At 38.7% G+C, this 22,641-nt stretch overlaps 1 long non-coding RNA gene across 2 annotated transcripts in view; it reads right to left on the bottom strand.

Annotated features, from left to right (window-relative positions):
* LOC122455197 overlaps nt 1–22,641 on the bottom strand; it is a 207,242-nt gene that overhangs the window by 44,833 nt on the left and 139,768 nt on the right. For both annotated transcript variants that reach the window (XR_006273611.1, XR_006273610.1), the window contains exon 3: nt 13,839–13,985. This is a non-coding gene — a long non-coding RNA (uncharacterized LOC122455197). The remainder of the gene's footprint in view (nt 1–13,838; nt 13,986–22,641) is intronic.

Genomic DNA, 22,641 nt, shown 5'->3' with positions numbered 1-22,641 from the left:
TGTAAGCTATATATAATCCTGTGTGTGTGCACGCACACAATCATGTCCAACTCTTTGGGAACCCATGGACTATATAGCCTGCCAGGCTCCCGTGTCCATGGAATTCTCTAGGCAAGAATACTGGAGTGGGTTGTCATTTCCTTCTCCAAGGGGTCTTCCTTACCCAGGGATCAAATCCATGTCTCCTGCATTGACAGGTGGATTCTTTACCACTGAGCCACCTGGGATTCAGCCTGTATACACATACACACACACACACACACACACAAATATGTATATATAACACTAATCATAAATAACGTGTATTTATCAGTTCAGTTGCTCAGTCATGTCCGACTCTTTGCGACCCCATGAACCACAGCACACCAGGCCTCCCTGTCCATAACCAACTCCCGGAGTCCACCCAAACTCATGTCCATTGAGTCGGTGATGCCATCCAACCATCTCATCCTCCGTTGTCCCCTTCTCCTCCTGCCTCCAATCTTTCCCAGTCTTTTCCAAAGAGTCAGGTCTTTGCATCAGGTAGCCAAAGTACTGGAGCTTCAGCTTCAACATTAATCCTTCCAATGAACACCCTTTAGGACGGACTGGTTATACACATATTTAATATGAAAATTAATTATATACTATTTATGACTACATATATGGTTGAAAATGAAAGTCACTCAGTCCTGTGATTCTCCAGGCCAGAATACTGGAGTGGGTAGCCTATCCCTTCTCCAGCGGATCTTTCTGACCCAGGGATCAAACTCAGGTCTCTGGCATTACAGGAAGATTCTTTACCAACTGAGCCACGAGGGAAGTCCCATATATGGTTATATACAAACATACAATATAGGGTCATTGAAAGAATATTGTCATTGCCAGTTTGGGTTTTTTTTTTTAGCTTTAGAAGTGACATATCTCATAGAAAGATAAACAATTGGCCTAATGAAATAAAGTGTTTAAGCAACAAGACTGATCTCCTGCACAGATTGGGAAGACTAACATAAAGCAGCAGCCTAAATTTCAGAGTCTTCCCAATCTGTGCAGGAGATCAGTGGCTCTTAAAAATATTAATATGTACATCTAATCTGGAATTATTTTAATGCTTTTCTGGTCCCAGGGGAATATGGAAGTGATAGCATATATCAAAGACTGAGGGGACTCAAGTTCTCCACACTTCCTTTCCCTGGGTCACTGTAATACTCCTACAGGCCTAAAATTAAAGACAGAGAGAAGCAGAGACTTGAGACTTTTCAGGCAGAAAAATAAAAAAACTGATACAGTTTGAACATGAGGCAGGGAGGGGAAAAGTGTAGATGAAAATTTCACCAAGTTGCCAGCTTGGGCAAGCACCATTTATTGAGACAGAGAAGGGACAGTAGACTTTGGAGTTGATGAAGATACTAAATCCACTTTTGAACAATTTAAGTTTGAAGTAGGGCAGGAAAATACACATGAGCTGAAGGCAGTTAGGCTTTCTGAGTTTAAAACTCAGAAAAGAGTTTCTGTTGTATTAAGAGTCATCAGCATATAAATGTTGAATGAGATTTCCCATGGGAAAATTATGTAAGTCTAGAAGAGAACAGAACCCTCAGTAAAACAAACATTTGATCTTCAGGCAGAGAAAGGGATGCCTGTAAAAGGAACAACCAGGGACATGGGGAATTGGGTGTCACTGAGGTCAAAAGAAGAAAGTACTTCAAAAACAAGGTGGTCATCAGTGGTGCTCAATGTTGCTAAGATTTCAAGTAAGCTGAGTTCTAAGAAGTTTCCATTTGTTTTACTGAAAGAAAAAAAAAAAAAGCATATATGACTTTCAGTAGAAGTTCCAGTAGTGTCATGGGACTGGGACAGCTTTTTGTATAATGAAAAGCGTCTCTGGGAGTTCCTGGTGGTAGAGTGGTTAGGACTCCATGGACTGCATGGGGCACAGGTTCCATCTCTGGTCCTGGTTGGGGAACTAAGATCCCATGTACCTCGTGTTGGAACCAGAAAACAAGAAAAGAAAAGTGTCTTATTAAACATACTCTTCTGTAATTAAGAAGTCTGGCTGTTAAGGGAAGGATAAAGACATGAAATAGAAGAAAGTTTTATAATTTCTTCCTCCTCTGTTTCTGATCTATTCTGTGTTCTTTTATTTATGGTTCACTGATATAGGAATGAGTTGGCTTGTAATGGCAAAAAAGAACTTTAAAAAAAAAAAAAATGACTGACACACTGCCTTGGCATAGTTCTAGTTCTGGGATTTTATATTAGGCATCCAGTCACCAAGAATAGGAAAGTTTTTAAGTTAACCCTTCTGCTGACTTCTTAGGAGTAAAAAAAATCAAAACTTACATATATTCCTTCCTTTGGCTATACTATACTCAGCAATCTAGTCACTGGAATTTGCCTCCACTCACCTACAGGCAATGAAGAGGTTCTTTAATAGATTTCCATATTGAGTCATAATATTTTATTAATTCTCAGAAAACAAGAATAGAGAATAAAAATGTTAGCAATGAAAATTTTAATGATTTTAGTTAGAATTTTTTGGTTTTTCAAAATATGTGTTGAAAGAGATTTGGGAAAAACTAATGTACCATCTCTCACCTTTATGGAAAATTCAGTGAATCTAGATATTGTAATTATGAAAAATATTCTGCTTAAAGAAACATTTTCTTCTTCAGAAGATAAAGCAGGTTTTATCTCATCAATATGAGGAAATATATAAAATTATATTTTCAATTATCATGGTCTATAAGCTACAATTAGAATTACATGAAATATTTTAGAAACTGGTTTTTTTATTAGAATATAATTGCTTTACAATGTTAGTTTCTGCTGTACAACAACATTGACCAGCCATATGTGTGCATATATCCTCTCCCTCTGGGACCTTCCTCCCAAGCCCCCATCCCACCCATCCGTCTAGATCATAGCCGAGCACTGAGTTGAGCTCCCTGTGCTATTTAGCTGCTTCCCACTCGCTACCCATATTACACATGGTAGTGTATGCTACGCTCTCAATCCATCCCCCGCTTCGGCCTTCCCCTCCTGTGTCCACAAACCTGTTCTCCACACCTGCAGCTCTAGTCTGGCTCTGCCCACACCAATCAGAGTGGCCATCACCAAAAAGTCTACAAACAGGAAATGCTGGAGAGGGTGTGGATAAAAGGCCACCCTCTCACCCTGGGAATGTAAACTGACAGAGCCACTGTGGAGAACAGTATGAAGATCTCTTAAAAAACTAAAAAACAGAACTGTCATATGACCCAGCATTCCCACAACTGAGCATATACACTGGGAAAATCATAACTCGAAAAGAGACAGGTACCCCAGTGTTCACTGCAGCTCTATTCACAATAGCCAGGACATGGAAGCAACCTAGATGTCTCCTACTAAGTGAATGGATAAAGAAGACGTGGTACATATATACAGTGGAATATTACTTGGCCATAAAAAAGGAATGAAATTGAGTCATTTGTATTGATGTGGATGAATCTAGAGCCTGTAATACAGAACACAGTAAGTAAGAAAGAGAAAAACAAATATCATGTGCTAATGCATGTATATGGAATCTAGAAAATGTTACTGATAAAGAAACTGCTTATTTTTTTATATCATGAATAAAAAATTATTTCAGAGAACCAAATGTTTAGCTACCAATCTCATTATAATAATACCACACAAAACAGAAACCACTTTTGGATGTCAGCTATCAGAATAATAGCACTTAATTTCTGTATAGGACTTTAAAACTCAACAGGACTGTTGAGATCTGATATCTCATTCAAGCCTTAGAATGAGCCTATAAATTAATCAAGGCAAGTATAATTAGAAGTATAATTGAAGTTCAGTGTTATTTGTAGTTTGTCTTACCTCACTGGATTTAGTAAGAGATAGAGTTGGGTTAGGACTCAGTCTTCTAATTACTAAACCAATATTTTCCACTATATGTCAACAGTAAGCATCAAACATTGTTACAAATAGTGAAAGAAACACCTAGAGGTGTTTACAATTGGGCTGGGAAGATCAGACATGTAAAACATTAGCGGCCAATACAAACAACATACAATCAAGTGCTAAATATACTTCACTCTATAAAAATTTGATGTTATTAACTGGTGTCACAGTCTTACAAGGTCTCTTCCTGTGATCAAATGGCTACTGTGATGGTTAATTTTATGGATCAATTTCGCTGGGCTAAGGAACACCTGCCGGAGAAGGCAATGGCACCCCACTCCAGTACTCTTGCCTGGAAAATCCCATGGATGCAGGAGCATGGTGGGCTCTAGTCCATGGAGTTGCTAAGAGTCAGACATGATTGAGCGACTTCACTTTCACTTTTCACTTTCATGCATTGGAGAAGGAAATGGCAACCCACTCCAGCGTTCTTGCCTGGAGAATCCCAGGGAAGGGGGAGCCTGGTGGGCTGCCATCTATGGGATTGCACAGAGTCGGACACGACTGAAGTGACTTAGCAGCAGCAGCGGCGGCAAGGAACAACTGCGGTTCATGGGGTCACAAAGAGTCAGACATGACTGAGTGACTGAACTGAACTGAACTGAAGGAATACCCAGATAGCTGGTAAAATATTATTTCCAGTGTATCTTCAGAAAAGATTAACATTTAAATTGAGTAGTAGAGACTGAATAAAGCAGATGGACTTCACCAATGTGGACAGGCATTATCCAATCCACTAAGGGCTTGAATAGAACCAAAATGTGAAGAAGGGTAAATTTGTTTCCTCTGTCTGAGTTGAGACATCTCCTGCCCTTGGACATTGACTGCTCTGGTTCTCAGACCTTAGGACGCAGGTTGAATTACACTAGCAATTTTTCAGGGTCTCCAGCTTACAGATAGCAGATCTTGGGACATCTATGCTTCCATAACTGAGTAAGTCAATTCTCTGATAAATCTCCTCTTATCACCAGTTATCTGTCTATCTGCCATCCCCTATCTATTATTTATCTGATCTATCCTATTGGTTTTGTTTCTCTGCAGAACACTAATGAAGCTCCTAAGGCCTTCTGCTAATAAACACTCCTTAAAAAAAAAAAAGAGGTCTGCAAAACATAATCAGATTAGTTAAATTTCATGGTATCTGAAAATATACATCCTAAATAAGAAGAAACAAAATATGGATCTAGGATGTCAAATGGAGAACTGAATCACTGCCAATGTATGCTTTTATTTTCCCAAAGTCAAGAGTGTTTGAAAAGTCTTAAAAATGATAAAAGTAAACTTCATTTAATTGTCTGGAGTTTTTTCTATCTTTTGATTTATCATGTCCAAGGTGCTTCTTCATCTAATCTAGAAATATCATATTACAAATGTTTCTATTTATTGGTGGTTTAATCCAAATAGTATTCAGTATGACATGACCACAGGAGCCTGTCTTAAGCTTATTCATGCTAACCATGTTTTATTAAGGATTATCTCTTAATTATTAATATATAAGAGAGTACAGACTGTGGTAACAGGCTAAATATTTTAGGGGGTTGTGAGGAAGGTGAGACACAAGAAAAGTACAAGTCATTGTTTCCACCACCAAGGGGGAAACAAAACATGATTCAACCAGAAAAGGAAAGGCACTAATTATAACAAAAGTTCAGAGAAGCAACATAGTCCAGAGATTGACCACTGTGTAATAGAGCAGTTAGAAAATGCCTCATAGAGGAAGTAGGATATAGTCTGGACCTTAAGATATAAACAGAATTTACTTAAACATAGGGGAAGAAGGAAAATATTCCAGTTACATAAAAATGGATTGAAGGAATCTTGAAATGTGTGGGAGGTCAGACAGTAGAAATTTCTAAGCAGAGAAAACCCTAGTAACAGAAAACACTTTACTACATTTGAGCACATGAAGCATGACAGAAACTTTAGAGGCAACTTCCCTGGTGGCTCAGATGGTAAAGAGTCTCCTTGCAATGCAGGAGATGGTTCAATCCCTGGGTCAGGAAGATCCCCTGGAGAAGGAAATGGCAACCCCCTCCAGTATTCTTGCCTGGAAAATCCCATGGACAGAGGAGCCTGGCAAGCTATAGTCCATGGGGTCACAAAGAGTCAGACACAACTGAGCGACTTCAATTATTACTTATTATTCCTATTTGTGTGTTTATGTGTTTTTCTTATGAAGCATGTATGACCCAGAGAAGTTTGATAAACTAATCAATATCCTATTGTAAGTGGTATATTTCACCATCTAGTTCAATTTTACCATCTAGTTCAGTTCTTCCTGCTATATAATGCTGTCTCTATTACACAAAAACAATGCCCTGAGCTATCACAGAATTCCAGCAAATCCAGCCTTGCAATTTAAAACCAGTAATAAAATAACACAAAAGCAAAATAAGGATGGGTACATATTCTCTTTGCTTTCCATAAATAGAGCTTCAGTGGAAAGATAAAGTCTAGGGATGTAGGTGCCTTATAGTTTATAGTGAACCAAGGTAAATGTAATTCCAAGAGCATTCTGGGCCATCAGTATATCAGGAATAGAGTTAAGAATACCCCAAGTTTATCAGGGTGAAAACTCTACTTGTTTACATTGAATCCTCACACTCACAGACTGCAGAGGGTCCTTGATATGGTCACACAATTAAATGTCAAGAGACCAGTTACCCTGAACCTCATTAACCTTCACCATTTCCTGTCTTTTACACACCGTAGATGTCTACATCAGTAGTTTTTCAGATTTTCTGTTTCCAGACTTCATAAAAGAAGAATTTGCAAATAAGTTTTTATCATCATGAACAATACTATCGCTAAAGGGCATATGTGAAGTTTTATGATGGTTTAGCACATTAATATTTTACAATCAGGCTTTAACATGCTTTTATCTTTTTTACACAAGATTAATATCCTGCCTGAATTAGTTTTATTACATGCATTTTCAATTTTCACTAAGCTGATTTTCCTGCACTAGAATTTAAGTTTTCTTCCTTACAACTTTTCCTTCTCATTTGTATAATTTAATTCATTTTATCATCTTAATTTTTTTCTCACAATATTGCAAAGATTTTCCTATTGCACTGCCATTTGCAATGCAGTTCCATTAGTTAATCACACTGTTTGGTGTTAAATCTTTCATTCTGTTACAACATTAACAGTTTCATTCTTTCTGAAGCCTGTACACTTACTGCCTTGTCCATCAAGTCTAGGCAAGAAGGTAGATTTAGTAAGTAATGAATTTGATAAATACAGATGGTCTAATCAAGTAATTCAGGATCATATTTTTACTTTATGGCAGGTTAGCCCTTCTATCAAAGATTGCCAAAACTGGCATCTTATATCTTATTTTGGAACCATTTTAAAATACCAAGAAATATTTTAAAAATTAAAAAGTATTTATACCTTGAAATTAGTGTTCCTCATTCTAAAAAGTCTTATTATCTCCAATATCCATTTTATTGAATGGCAGGGTATAGGCATAGTCTCTCAGTCTGGTCTACATTTTGGTGGATCAGAATGTGAAAATCAAGTTTGGGGTCTCAATGGAGACTGAAAATCTATTCTTGATTGAATCTCAGTCTGGCCAGAAACTAAGGATAATAGACAAGACAGAACGATTTATGAGTCAAATAACAAGAGCAAAGAATGACTTCTGGAGTGAACTAGTTGCGGTGATATAGATGGGGCTTCCCAAGTGGTGCAGTGGTAAAGAATCCGCCGAGCACTGCAGGAAAAGAGGGTGCAATCTCTGGGTCTGGAAGAACCTCTGGAGTAGAAAATAGCAACCCACTACAGTACACTTGTCTGGAAAATTCCATGGGCACAGGAGCCTGGTGGGCTACAGTTCTTGGGGTCGCAAAGAGTCAGACAGGTCTGAGCATAGCACAGCAACAGTGACATAGATACAAAGTTAATATTGAGAAAAATCAACCAGTACATCCATGTCTATCTTCTTTTCCCCAGTAGTTGCTGTGATTTCTTATGCTCTGAGGCCTCACAAAATATACCCCTCTACCAACACTTCCCATGTCCTATCCTACTATTACTTGATCACCGGCTGGATGGCTGGAGATACAATATATTAATAATTAATATTCAAGGCTACACTTTTGTTGGTTGAAAATTACATCACATCTCCTACCATCAAAAGGAAATTATTGTATGAGAGGAAACCTCAGAATTGTGACACAAAGGATTAAGTATTCATCAATCACTTTCTGCTTGACAATGACATTACTTCCTCAATGAACAAGAGTAATTTCAGGTGATGCATATATTATACACAGATAGATAAAAGGTCCCTGAGGCTGCATAGGTCAGTTCCCTGGATGGTGTTTCTTATTATTATCTCTGTGCTTTCCACCCCACTCTACCCCAACCTACCCAACCCCAGCAGGTAATTTACTAACTGGCCTTAGGTTAAGTAGAATACGTTCAGTCCCTCAGTCCTGTCCAACTCTTTGTGACCCCATGAACTGCAGCTTGCCAGGCTTCCTTGTCCATCATCAACTCCCAGAGTTTACTCAAACTCATGTCCATTGAATTGGTGATGCCATCAAACCATCTCATTCTCTATCATTCCCTTTTCCTCCTGCCTTCAATCTTTCCCAGCATCAGGGTCTTTTCCAATGAGTCAGTTCTTCACATCAGGTGGCCAAAGTATTGGAGTTTCAGCTTTAGCATCGGTCCTTCCAATGTATATTCAGGACTGATTTCCTTTAGGATTGACTGGTTGGATTTCTATGCAGTCCAAGGGAATGTCTAGAGTCTCCTGCAACACCACAGTTCAAAATCATCAATTCCTCAGTGCTCAGCTTTCCTTATAGTCCAACTCTCACATCCACACATGATTACTGGAAAAATCACAGCTTTTACTAGATGGACAACAAAACTATTACTTTGTTGGCAAAGTAATGTCTCTGCTTTTTAATATGCTTTCTAGGTTGGTCATAGCTTTCCTTACAAGGAGCAAGGTTTTTAACTCCATGGCTGCAGTTACCATCTGCAGTGATTTTGGAGCCCAGAAAAATAAAGTCTCTCACTGTTACCATTGCATCCCCATCTATTTGCCATGAAGTGATGGGACTGGTTGCCATGATCTTGGTTTTCTGAATGTTGAGTTTTAAGCCAACTTTTTCACTCTCCTCTTTCACTTTCATCAAGAGTCTCTTTAGTTCTTCTTCACTTTCTGCCATAAGGGTGGTGTCATCTGCATATCTGAGGTTATTGATATTTCTCCCAGCAATCTTGATTCCAGCTTGTGCTTCCTCCAGCCCACCGTTTCTCATGATGTACTCTGCATATAGTTAAATAAGCAGGGTGACAATATACAGCCTTGACCTTCTCCTTTCCCAATTTGGAACCAGTCTGCTGTTCCATGTCCACTTTTAATTGTTGCTTCTTGACCTGCATATAGATTTCTGAGGAGGCAGGTCAGGGGGTCTGGTATGGCATAAGCCCTCTTGGAGGAGGTCACCATTAACTCCACCATAGAGCTGCCAGAACTTACACAAGACGGGGGAAACAGACTCTTGGAGGCACAAACAGAACCTTGGACCAGGACCCAAGAGAAAGGAGCAGGGAGCCCACAGGGGACTGGCCCAGATTGGCCTGTGGGTGTCCAGGAGTCCCCGGCGGAGGCGCGGGTCGGTGGTGGCCCACTGCAGGGTCGGGGGCACTGAGTGCCGCAGTGTGTGCAGGGGGCCTTCTGAAGGAGCTCGCCATTATCTTCATCACCTCCACCATAGTCTGGCCTCAGGTCAAACAACAGAGAGGAAACAAGGCTCCACCCATCAACAGAAAAGTGGATTAAAGGTTTAGGGAGCATGGCCCCATCCATCAGAGCAAGACCCAGTTTCCCTGCTCAGTCAGTCTCTGCCATCAGGAAGCCCCTCTAAGCCTCCTACCTTTATCCCTTATCAGAGGGCAGAGAGAATGAAAACCACAATCACAGAAAACTAATCAAACTGACCTAAATCAAATCCCTTATGACTATACAGGGGAAGTGAGAAATAGATTTAACGGACTAGATCTGAAAGACAGAGTGTCTGATGAACTATGGACAGAGGTTCATGACATTGTACAGGAGACAGGGATCAAGACCATCCCCAAGAACAAGAAATGCAAAAGAGCAAAATGGCTGTCTGAGGAGGCCTTACAAATAGCTGTGAGAACAAGAGAAGTGAAAAGCAAAGGAGAAAAGGAAAGATATACCCATTTGAATGCAGAGTTCCAAAGAATAGCAAGGAGAGATAAGAAAGCCTTCCTAAGTTATCAGTGCAAAGAAACAGAGGAAAAAAATAGAATGAGAAAGACTAGAGATCTCTTCAAGAAAATTAGAGATACCAAGGGAACATTTCATGCAAAGATGGGCTCAATAAAGGACAGAAATGGTATGGACCTAACAGAAGCAGAAGCTATTAAGAAGAGGTGGCAAGAATACACGAAAGAACTGTACAAAAAAGATCTTCACGACCCAGATAATCATGATGATATGATCACTCATACTCACCTAGAGCCAGACATCTTGGAATGTGAAGTCAAGTGGGCCTTAGGAAGCATCATTATGAACAAAGCTAGTGGAGGTGATGGAATTCAAGTTGAGCTATTTCAAATCCTGAAAGATGATGCTGTGAAAATGCTGTACTCAATATGCCAGCAAATTTGGAAAACTCAGCAGTGGCCACAGGACTGGAAAAGGTCAGTTTTCATCCAGTCCCAAAGAAAGGCAATCCCAAAGAATGCTCAAACTACCACACAATTGCACTCATCTCACATGCTAGTAAAGTAATGCTCAAAATTCTCCAAGCCAGGCTTCAGCAATACGTGAACCGTGAACTTCCACATGTTCAAGCTGGTTTTAGAAAAGGCAGAGGAAAAGAGATCAAATTGCCAATATCTGCCGGATCATCAAAAAAGCAAGAGAGTTCCAGAAAAAACATCTATTTCTGCTTTATTGACTATGCCAAAGCCTTTGACTGTGTGGATCACAATAAACTGTGGGAAATTCTTCAAGAGATGGGAATACCAGACCCCCTGATCTGCCTCTTGAGAAACCAGTATGCAGGTCAGGAAGCAACAGCTAGAACTGGACATGGAACAACAGACTGGTTCCAAATAGGAAAAGGAGAAGGTCAAGGCTATATATTGCACCCTGCTATTTAACTTATATGCAGAGAACATTATGAGAAACGGTGGGCTGGAGGAAGCACAAGCTGGAATCAAGATTGCCGGGAAAAATATCAATAACCTCAGATATGCAGATGACACCACCCTTATGGCAGAAAGTGAAGAACTAAAGAGACTCTTGATGAAGGTGAAACAGGAGAGTGAAAAAGTTGGCTTAAAGCTCAACATTCAGAAAACTAACATTTGGTCCCATTAATTCATGGCAAATAGATGGGGAAACAGTGGAAACAGTGGCTGACTTATTTTTTGGGGCTCCAAAATCACTGCGGATGGTGATTGCAGTCATGAAATTAAAAGACACATACTCCTTGGAAGGAAAGTTATGACCAATCCAGAGAGCATATTAAAAAGCAGAGACATTACTCTGTCAACAAAGGTCTGTCTAGTCAAGGCTATGGTTTTTCCAGTGTTCATGTATGGACGTGAGAGTTGGACTCTAAAGAAAGCTGAGCACTGAAGAACTGATGCTTTTGAACTGTGGTGTTGGAGAAGACTCTTGAGAGTCCCTTGGACTGCAAGGAGATCCAACGAATCCATCCTAAAGGAGATCAGTCCTGGGTGTTCATTGGAAGGAAAGAATGCTGAAGCTGAAACTCCAATACTTTGGCCACCTGATGTGAAAAGCTGACTCACTGGAAAAGACCCTGATGCTGGGAAAGATTGAGGGCAGGAGGCGAAGGTGATGACAGAGGATGAGGTGGTTGGATGGCATCACCGACTCAATAAACATGGCTTTGGTTACACTCCAGGAGTGGTGATGGACAGGGAGGCCTGGAGTGCTGCAGTTCATTGGGTCACAAAGAGTCAGACACGACTGAGTGACTGAACTGAACTGAACTGAATCAAACTGATCACATGGACCACAGCCTTGTCTAATTCAGTGAAACTATAAGCCATGCTGTGTAGGGCAACCCAAGACAGTGGGTCATGTTGGAGCATTCTGACAAAACGTGGTCCACTGGCAAAGACAGAGTGCCTGAAGAACTACGGGTGGAGGTTCCTATCATTGTAAAGCAGGCAGTGATCAAGACCGCTCCCAAGAAAAACAAATGCAAAAAGGCAAAATGGATGTCTGAGTTGGCCTTACAAATAGCTGTGAAAAGAAGAGAAGTGAAAAGCAAAGGAGAAAAGGGAAAATATACCCATTTGAATGCAGAGTTCCAAAGAATAGCAAGGAGAGATAAGAAAGCCTTCCTAAGTGATCAATGCAAAGAAATAGAGGAAAGCAATAGAATGGGAAAGATTAGAGATCTCTTCAAGAAAATTAGAGATACCAAGGGAATATTTCATGCAATGATGTGCTCAATAAAGGACAGAATCAGTATGGGCCTAACAGAAGCAGAAGATACTAAGAAGAGGCCTTAGGTTAAATGTAGTTAATACCTCCTTTTTTTTTTTTTTTGCTGTAGCTATTAAAGCAGAACAGTAAGAGAGAAAGGATTTTAGCAAGCAAAATTCCCACTCCTCAAATACAGCCTTCCAACTAGAGACTGCTAAAACAAAATAAATACTGCTCCATATATTCAAATTGGAAAGAACTTCAATATAGTCAGAATCATCTTTAATTATATTTCCCAACCAAAACAAAGGATGATGATCAGAGGCTGAATAATTTAAACTGACTGGAAAACATGGGTTAACAATGTTCTCCTCTCCATGAAATGAATATATTGCATACTAAAATAATATTAAATGAAGAATAATTTTATCACAAACATTCACGTTCAGATAAGTTATCAGCAAGTATCTTGCACGAACAACATGCACTAGTTGGGATCCCTGAAGATACACAAAAAAGAGAGAACTTATTTTCAGAGAATCAGATACTTTTGGAGATGGAGTTGACACGAAGCAAAGTTCAAGATTTTCTCAAACACAGAAACCAAGACAAACTTGCTAGAAGGCGGCAACCGAGCGCATCCCGGAAGTGGACGCTGACGCACTTCCGGGCCTGCCCCTTCTTCCTGACCATCTATCGCATCAAATAGAAACATATGTTCTTTTTTCCAAAAGCGGGAGGGAAGGGTCCCCCATGGCGGTGTACGCAAGAAGCGGATGGCATTTTCAAGGAGGATGTGGAGTTAGTACTGACCAGACCCCTTCAGGAGAGCTGGGCGCCTCTCCACACATACTAACTACTTCGGTCAACATCAGGATGGAGGAGAGGCGTAATGAGTATAATCCGGACTGAGAGAAAACAACTGTGGAACTTTTGAATTGTGGCAATGCAGATAAGATAACTCTTAAGTGCCAATTCAATTACTATTAGAATTCATCTGCCACTCTCCACTCCACTTCATATTTAATTATTACAATGAAATGTGAGTGATTTTTATCATTTTCATTCAATTCCCCAATGCACTTATTTCCTTCCTGGACACATTTTTCTACTGTATTCTCACTGTCTTATTGTATAGATTTGGAAAATGAACTCAAAAGACCAAAAAGCTGAGGATAGTATCAGACGTCTTTTCCCTATAGATTTAAAGAAAAAAAATTTACCACTTGTGGTTGCCTCTTTCCAAATGTAATTATTTAACTGGGCAGAGAAACCCCGGCTTTTGTTTCTCAGTTTTGGAAGCCCCATGTATTTGTTTTCAGTTAAGTCAGCCTCTGCTTATCAAAGGTGTCTCCAAGGTTCTGTTTTGAACACTGTGTATTAATTTCAGGCACTCCATTTATTACTTTTTGTGGAAAAAAAAATCAAGCATTCAGCAGCATCTTACCTTTGGAAGTCTACAGAGATTATCTTCTTAGTCTCCCCATGAAATGAACAGGTGTAGAGAAAATTAATTTTGTGTTGATAAACTGGTCCTGGACAAGCAGGGAGTGAGTCTGTCTCCAAGGAGCTCCTCATCTAAATCCAGTGGCATCTGGAAGGCAAGGTGAAGATGCACACAGACTTATTCCATATTTTCAACCTACTTCGTAACTGTCACAGAGTTTTTGGTTTTTCTAAAATTGGCAATTAGATAGTTAACTCTGTAATCTAGTCAACACAGCACTAAGAAAACAGAGCCCTTTCTATCTCCTAGACAGAACCTGTTTTCACCAGCACTGACTCCTTCATAAATATCAAATGATCAATCAATTCAAATTCAAAGCCCTGAAAGAGGTACAAAAGCACCCCCTCATCCTAAAGCTGCCACTCTGCACCCCCTCCTTGAGTTGCTTGAGAAAGTAGATAGTAGGATGAAAAAAACTTGCTCTCCAGGTATAACGACATGGCTTTAGGTTCAGACTACCCAGGCCTAAATCTTAACTCTTTTACATACCGGGAGTACATGTGTGAATTAAATAAGCTAAGGATCAGTGCTATAATATTCTAAAGCAAACAGAACAGCAACTGGCATCAAGTAAGTGTTAAACACTAACTACTATTATTGTTTGTAAAATTTGTCTTTTGATAACTTGTTTTTCCTTCACAGGCTGCTCTTGGTGTTTTTATTATCCTATGAAATCCATTGGGGTTAGGGGAGGTAGCACAGAGGGACTATGACTTGCAGGTAACTGTCCACCCCCCATGTTTTATCCTATCCAGTCCTCATTTGTTGTTTTGGTTGGGGATTAAAAAAAAAAAGTAAGAAGCAGGGATATCCATGGGGCATTTAAGGACCAAATTCAGTTAGGGAGAGGGACAGGAACTGGAATGAAAGGAAACTTTCCTACGAACATGATTTTACTAAGATAGTAGGCTTACTGGGGGTGATTCTGTGGACAGATTGAAGATAAAGGGAGCGACAAATTTCATCAACTCCTTCCTGTTGCCAATAGGAGGAATGAAGATGAACACAAAGAGATCTTGGAAGAGACATACAGCACACATTGTGGTGAATCAGTATTGCTACTTCTGCTGAGAAGTAGCAAAATATGATAAATGGTCCTAAAACTTTAGAAATTTTTGAATCTTCTCCTAGCTTTCCCTGCACTCCTGTGAATCCTCTTTCATTTATCTCCCATGAAGAGACCTTGTTAGGAGTGGAAAACCATGGTGGTTCTGTCCATGCCTTAGCAATATTTGGCCAGATGAGATAGGATTCTGCAAATGTGCCACTGGGAACCACAATTTTGATCTTACTAGTTAAAGTTGTTCACCAGGTTCCAGTATTGTACGTACAATAGCTAAAAGATTCTTTAACTTGGCATTGTATGAAGATGACGAAAATAATTTTCTAAAGATGGCTTAACAATCTGAAAGAAAAGTGTATAGACTCCAATAGACATACTTAAAGAAAACTAAATTTGAAAGATATATAGTGTATCCTTAAATGAAACTCCAAACCTTCACAGTAAGGAAATGACCATAAATTTTAAATGATGTGACTAAGAGAATAAGAGTCCAACCTGACTCTTCTTTTCTGTAGTATATGCTTTTTTTTTTCTTTCTATATTAACTGATCTGGTTTGCATTTGTTGATTCTTGAAGTCATCGATACAAAGCCATGATCTTTGCTAAGGCATTTACTGAAAGTGCCCTTCTAAGGCTTGAATGATTACCAGTTGATTTCTATGAACACTTTCCTTCCACCCATTAAACTCAGAAAGATTCCATATATTCATCTTTCTCTGCAACTGAACTATGAGTATTTTAAGGACAGGGACTCACTATTGACATCATCATTTCTATCCTAGTCCCTGACATGCAGAGCTCACTAAGAATTTATGAAATAAATGAATTAATGAAAGCAATTGCAAGTTTCCAACTTTAAGTGTGTTTTTCCTGGTACCCTGCAACAGGCATATATAGAGGAGGCTTTTCCAATTTTAAGCCCACACTTCCTTCTCAGGAGGCCATTTAAAGTAATTTGGCCTAAGTTTCCCCAGCTGCTATTGGTTTCTATTACCTATCAAAGGTACCTGACACTGCTCCAAAGAAGAAAATACTTCATCCTCATTCTGGAAGAAAGAGACTCAATCAAAATCAAAAGATTCGTTTCTCCCCAGAGAGGCTATACAATACTGGCAACAGTGATCAAATAGGGGAAGATTTCCTAAAATACTTTCCCGTAACGAGCCACTAAAACTGTCTCAAATGACTGATAAAGGAATGAAAGTTTTAAAATCCTTACCCATGCATCAATCCTGCATTTTAGAGTGTCTCATTTTATTGTACTGATTAATCATATGCTCAGAGGAAGTTGGCAAAAGCTATTAAAGCCAACCAGTATAACTGGAATGCCAACTTCACAAAATAATCAGGGTCTGGTGGGATATGTCATAAAATATGCCAAGATGGGTCATTCTAATGCGCTCTTGAAAGAATTATACATATTCATCCTCCTCGTTTAGCACCTGAATGACAACAAGCAGGTGAAAGCATCAGAACCAATGTATCAAGCCAGACAGTTGCCATTATGAACAAAACATAAAAAGAGAGTGACGGTGCTGAAAAATGGTAGGAGTCTTCTACTCAGACCTTGCAAGCACTGCTCTCTTTTGATAGGGAAATGAAGCTTGCTGGGAGAGAGAGAGAAAGCTATGTTTCATTGTCATGAAGGCTTTCAGCTTATGGCAAATTTACATGAAATACACTTTTCTTAATAGAATTCACCATAACTTTTTAGTTTGTTTGTTTTAGAGACATCCTAAGAGTAGAAAAACTGTCAATCTAAACTAAATGCTTTCCTTAAATATCTGAGATCATCTCTGAGCAATGGCGGGCTCTATTAATCGCTAATGAACTCCTAAATGCCACCTTCAGCTGAAATAATGATAGGTAAAATTATACCATGACATACTGAGTGACAAAAACAGCCCCCTTACCTAGTTTCCTAGTGTGTTACTGGATTGCAAGGCACTGATTTAAAGGAATAAAATAAATAGCTAATGGGCTCCAGTAGAATCATTTGTATTTCACTGTGTGTATGAGTTTATATATATGCATTGTATGTGTATTCTTTTGCATAATTTTAACAGAGAGTTGTCCAGAATCCTTCGAGCCACTGTCATTATAACTTCTCTCTCCTTCTTTGCCATGTTTCAATGAAGAGAGCCTTCTTCTCAGCTATTAAAACAACACCTCTTAATAACTGGGACTGTGCAAAAGCACAGATAAGCTAAGCGCAAATAATCAGTCAAACTCTGGAAAGCATTAATATTTTCACACACCTCCAGTGTTCTTTTAATTGCTCTATATTGCTTTGGAGAATGGGACTGGTTGAAAGAAGATCCAACTACCCAATATGACTTTTGTATTTCAAAAGATACAGTGAATGGGCAAGTTGCCCCTTTAAGCAGAGTATGAAGAGGCCATTCTTAGACCTTAACAAAGAATGCTAGTCCCTATAAATTAAAGAGAACATGTAAACTGCCCTTGTATGACCCGAGTGCCTGCCCCTGACCAGCTTTTGTTCCAATCAGCCTTCACCCCAGATCGCCAAGGGGAGGGGGCCTCATGTATTTGATTGCTGGGAATCTGGTGTGTCTTCTTGGCTCTTCTAGGAATGGCTTCCTGGCCATGGCCCCCAACATCTCTCCTTCAACTGGGCCTGGATTTGTTATTCAACTGCACCCATTCAGACTCTTCCATTTTGACCTAGCTAAGGTCCACAGTAGATGTCTTGCACCAGCCTCACAGAGACACCACTAACACTGAACTGAAAATCAAAGCAAAGAAACCAGACGGCAGGCTAGACTGGTGAGCTCATCTAACAATAATCTCTATACATCAATGGGGAAAGTTCCCAGAAAATTGTGTGTGCTACAGAGATAGGAAAAGCTCTTTGGAGATATTTAACTTTAGCCTTTTATTTTTTTGCTTTCAACATTTCCTATAGTCTAACTACTTTATAGCTAAAGCTAATCCTTTTCTTTCCCTCTTACTGTTAATTTGAAGATATTTAGAGAAGCCATAATAGAAGGATCTGAAGTTAGAACCATTGCCTATAAACTACCTGGAATACTTGGTTCCTGCCTGTGTTCTTCACCTTTTTTAACCCCTGCCTTCTTTTCCAATTATTACGGCTCCTTTTAATTACCATCTAATTTTGAAACCACAAGTATTACAAACTGCTACCTAAGTTGAGACCTCTTGTGTCCTTTGAAACAAAAGCAGTTCATGTAAACCCTGTTCCCCTGGGCTGTAGAGGATTCTAAGGATTTCCCTGCAACTCCTCTATGAGAGGGTCAGAGAAAAGCACCATCTGAATGAGGAAAGTTTTATCTGGACATTTACTGGTTCTATTAATATCTTCTCCTATTGAGGTTTGAACCAACTTAGTAACTCACTGTTTCTTCCGGGCAGCCCATGATTGCATACTAGGTGCATAATCACAGGTGGTCTTTAACTATTTTTCTCTATACCCAAACAAAGTCTCATTATCATGGGGGAGTTGAGAGAATTAGAGGGTGGCAAATAAGAGAACAAATTGAGTGAAGGCTTGTCTATGAATCTGCAGCTCTTTCCTATCTTCATCTTTTGCTGCCCTTCTGCCAACAAATATTTCTGCCTATGTCTTTCCTTTCTCATCTCCTTGCTTACAACTCTGGCCTTAAAAAAAGGGTAGGCCACTTTATTTGCCTCTTACCAAGCTTCCCTGGTGGCTCAGATGGAAAAGAATATGCTTGCAACGCAGGAGACCTGGGTTTGATCCTTGGGTCAGGAAAATCCCCTGGAGAAGAGAATGGCTACCCATTCCAGTATTCTTCCCTGGAGAATTCCATGGACAGAGGAGCCCGGTGGGTTACAGTCCATGGAGTCTCAAGGAGTCAGACATGACTGAGCAACTAACAACACAGACACACACACACAGACACACACACTCACACACACACACTGAAGCCATCATTAATTCCTTCATTTAAAAAATATCTGTTGAATATCCATCAGACTTTAGGTATTGTTAAAGATGCTGCAGAAAAACAAAGAAAATCTCAGTTCTCAAAAAACTGACATTCTATAAACTGCTTATATTGCTAGTGGTGGAAGATAGAAAAATAGACAAGAAGAGATTTATTGAATCTTCTATTATATCCATATATTGAGTTCTTAGTTATGATTATTGTAATTTTCAATTCTATAACTTTCATTTGATTCTTTTTAATAGATTCCCCATCTTGTCATCTGTATTCTTGGACATATTTATCATGGTTATTTAAAGTCTGTGTTTAATAACTGCAAAATCTGTATCTCTCATGGGTGTCTTCCTACTGTCACTTACATTCCCATAATTTTTTGCCATTTGGCAATGTTTTTTGCTGTGTATGGTAACTTTTGACTAAATAATAATCACTGTGTGTGAAAACCATGAGGTATTTTGAGAGTCTGAAAGATTCTGTCCTCTTCTATCAAGGATTTAATAGTTTTTGTTTTTATTTTTGACAATTTTAGCCTGTGAGGAAAACGTATTAATCCAATCTGTGACTGAGCTGATTAAAGCTAGGTTTCAGTTTCACGAAGGCTGATCAATTTTGTGATTTGCTCTTTCTCATAAGATATTCCACGGCTCTCTCACTCACACTGTCACAAAATGTACCTTTAGAAATCCCAACTCAAAGCCCAGGCATCTGGCTTTGACAGTCCCTAACTCCAATTTTTGTCTCCCAAGCTCTAGGACACTGAATAAAGTTTTTCTTAGCTTTTTCTTGGCCACTTCCATGAGTGAATAAACACTGAGGAGGAAAAAGCAAATCTGAATATTAAGCTCCCCTCTCTGTTATTCCATTCTCTCCAGTATTTCTCTAAGATCTCAGCCTCTCTAGTCCTTGCTGACTTTGTATTATTTCCAGTGCATTCAAATGGACTTCTCTTCATCTTATCCAGTCTTACTTATTCTTATAGGAAGAAAGGCTAGTCTTTACAAATTAATTCACCATAGCCAGAAATATAAAACTCTTACTACAAGAATTTTTTAAAAGTAGCCAAGGTTCATTTTATCACCATAGGGCCTGGTGGCTTTATCCTATTCTCTAGTCAATGATGATAGCTCTCTTCACCATCACTTATCTTATAAATAAAGGCTATCATTCTAAGGAACAACTAGTAAGATGCTATGGATGGATCATGTATCTTCATCACTGAAATAAAAATGCAGAGTACTGCACTATTGAATATGCATCAATAAGAAGCTTCTATAAAGACAACAGTTTAACTTTTAGGTCCCTGTAAATATTTCCAGACTACCAAAATGGAGCATTTTGTTTTTAATATGTCAAGTGATTTTATGGCTTTTGAAAAATGGCTACAGATAAGCAATTTAGTCACTAGAGGGATTCTGAATGCTGAAATATGTTCTTCTTTGCTTTACCTGACAGTAATGTACAAATAAGACTCAGGATAGCTTAGTAGACCTTTCACGGTATCTAAGTAACTTAGCTGGGTTCATCTTGAGATTGAAGTTCACTTATCTTCTCTGACATAAATATGATTTATCATTTCAACACACACACACACATGCATGCCCATTTGTTTCTGTTTCCAAATTTTGAGTAGCCATTATATTTAGTGACCTTGTTAATTTCTTTCAAATATCCAAATAGGAAATATTTTTAGCTACACAGTATGCTAGTTGAACAGTCAGCTTAGAGTGCATTTCCAGCACAATCCTATTGTAATGCAAAATTACAATTTCAAGATCTAGAATACTCCATTTTGGGTAATTCATTTTTCAGGAATGAGTGATAATTATCAGAATTCTTTACAGTAGCAGGATGCAAGAATTTTATTTGCCTGACTGCAATGGATACTATTAAAGATTCTCATAAGCCTTATAACTACACAAAAAAATAATGAAAAAAACAGGCAAGAGGCAAATGGTACAGAGTACCATGGTATTAAACAATCTGATTAGCCAGCTCCATTTTTACATTTTTCTGACTAAAGTAAAATGTAATATGAAAAGTGAAATCCATCGACAGAGGAATGGATAAAGAAGATGTGGTGTGTGTGTATATATATATAAAATGGAATATTATTCAGCCATTAAAAAGAATGAAATAAGGCCATTTGCAGCAACATGGATGGACTACAGAGTGAAGTAAGTCAGACAAAGAAGGAGAAATCTCATATGACATCCCTTATATGTGGAATCTAAAAAGAAATAATACAAATGAACGTATTTAACAAAACAGAAAGTGACTCAGGCTTAGAAAACAAACTCATGATTTCCAGGGGAATGGGGCAGTTAAGGACTTTGGGAAGGTCACATCCACAGTGCTATATTTAAAATGGATAACCAACAAAAACCTATTGCATAGCACATGGAACTCTGCTCAATGTTATGTGCCAGCCTGAATGGGAAGGGGTGGGGGAGAATGTATACCTGTATATGTATGGCTGAGTCCCTTCACTGTTCAACTGAAACTATCACAACATTGCTAATCAACCATACCCCAATACAAAATGGTTTTTTGTGTTAAAAAAATAAAGTAAATAAAAATTCAAGAAATCAATATAATCATAGACAAGCTTTCAAAATGCAGGGCATGAAAGAGTTAAACAGAAGAAGTACTGCAGAAACTGGAAGACAAGGTAGAAGATGGAAAAGAATAAAAGGGTCAAGAAATGCTTCACTAACAAAGAGGGACTTTAAACAATGTAGAAGGTAAAAGGTTAGATATTATTTTTGAAAGTCATTTTCAAATGTTGCTTTCCATTAGAGATTCCTAAAAAGAGTCTTAAAAGCAATAGAAAAAAATGGATGGACTAGAAAATGGGCACCAAGGCCTCTCATCCTCCACTTCAATCATTCGATTTATATTTTATGTTCTATAAGATTGTGGAGTGGAAAGGGTTTCTAAGGTGCTCTCTCTCTCTCTCTCTCTCTCTCTCTCCCCCCCCTCCCCCCTAATTTATTTAAACATAAAATCAAAGTCAGAATTTGTACTCTGGAAACCTAAAGCCCAGCCTTTTCTCTTTCTACTTCTACATTTCTCTTCCTACTTCTTCCTATAGCAATAATGAATAACACTCACTACTGATCACCTTTTCTCAGTCATCTGTTATGAAGGAAGATGTATCTATGTATCTGTCTCTCTATCATCTATGTTATCTATCTATAAGAGCAAGCATGCCCTGAAATATACAAACTCATATTAAAGTATATGAGAAACCACTAGTCTGTTCCTCCTTCAAGAGTTGAATCAATGAAAGTTCAGAGGAGTTGAAACATCTTTCCAAGGTGATTTAGCTAATTAAAATCTGAATCTGAACTTCCAACTGTCCCTGTAGTCATTGAGTAACATCCACCACTGATCAGCTTTTCTCATATCCACCTCTGAGAAGGAAAGTGACAATTCTATTCGAGTTTCTATCCATAGACTTTAGAGACTCTTCGTTCATTCAGTTCCCACTGATTTTCCAGAAGTTTCTTAAAAGGAGGTTTCTATGTTTGTCAGAGACTCAGTACATGAATGGATAGGTGATTTCAAAGTATAGCTTGTTTAACTCTTCCTTTAACTTGAACACCCATATCAATAGAAGAGTGGGAGTTTCCCAGTGATTGAAATACTGAGGCTTAATGAGAATGTACTGACTAGAATTTATACATATTTTATCTACCCATACATCTAATACAATTTAAATACAAAATG

This window comes from Cervus canadensis, chromosome 17 (genome assembly GCF_019320065.1).
Source record: "Cervus canadensis isolate Bull #8, Minnesota chromosome 17, ASM1932006v1, whole genome shotgun sequence".
Lineage (NCBI taxonomy): Eukaryota > Metazoa > Chordata > Mammalia > Artiodactyla > Cervidae > Cervus > Cervus canadensis.
The sequence above is the reverse complement of the archived record's forward strand: the minus strand, read 5'-3'. Positions and strand labels throughout refer to the sequence as shown.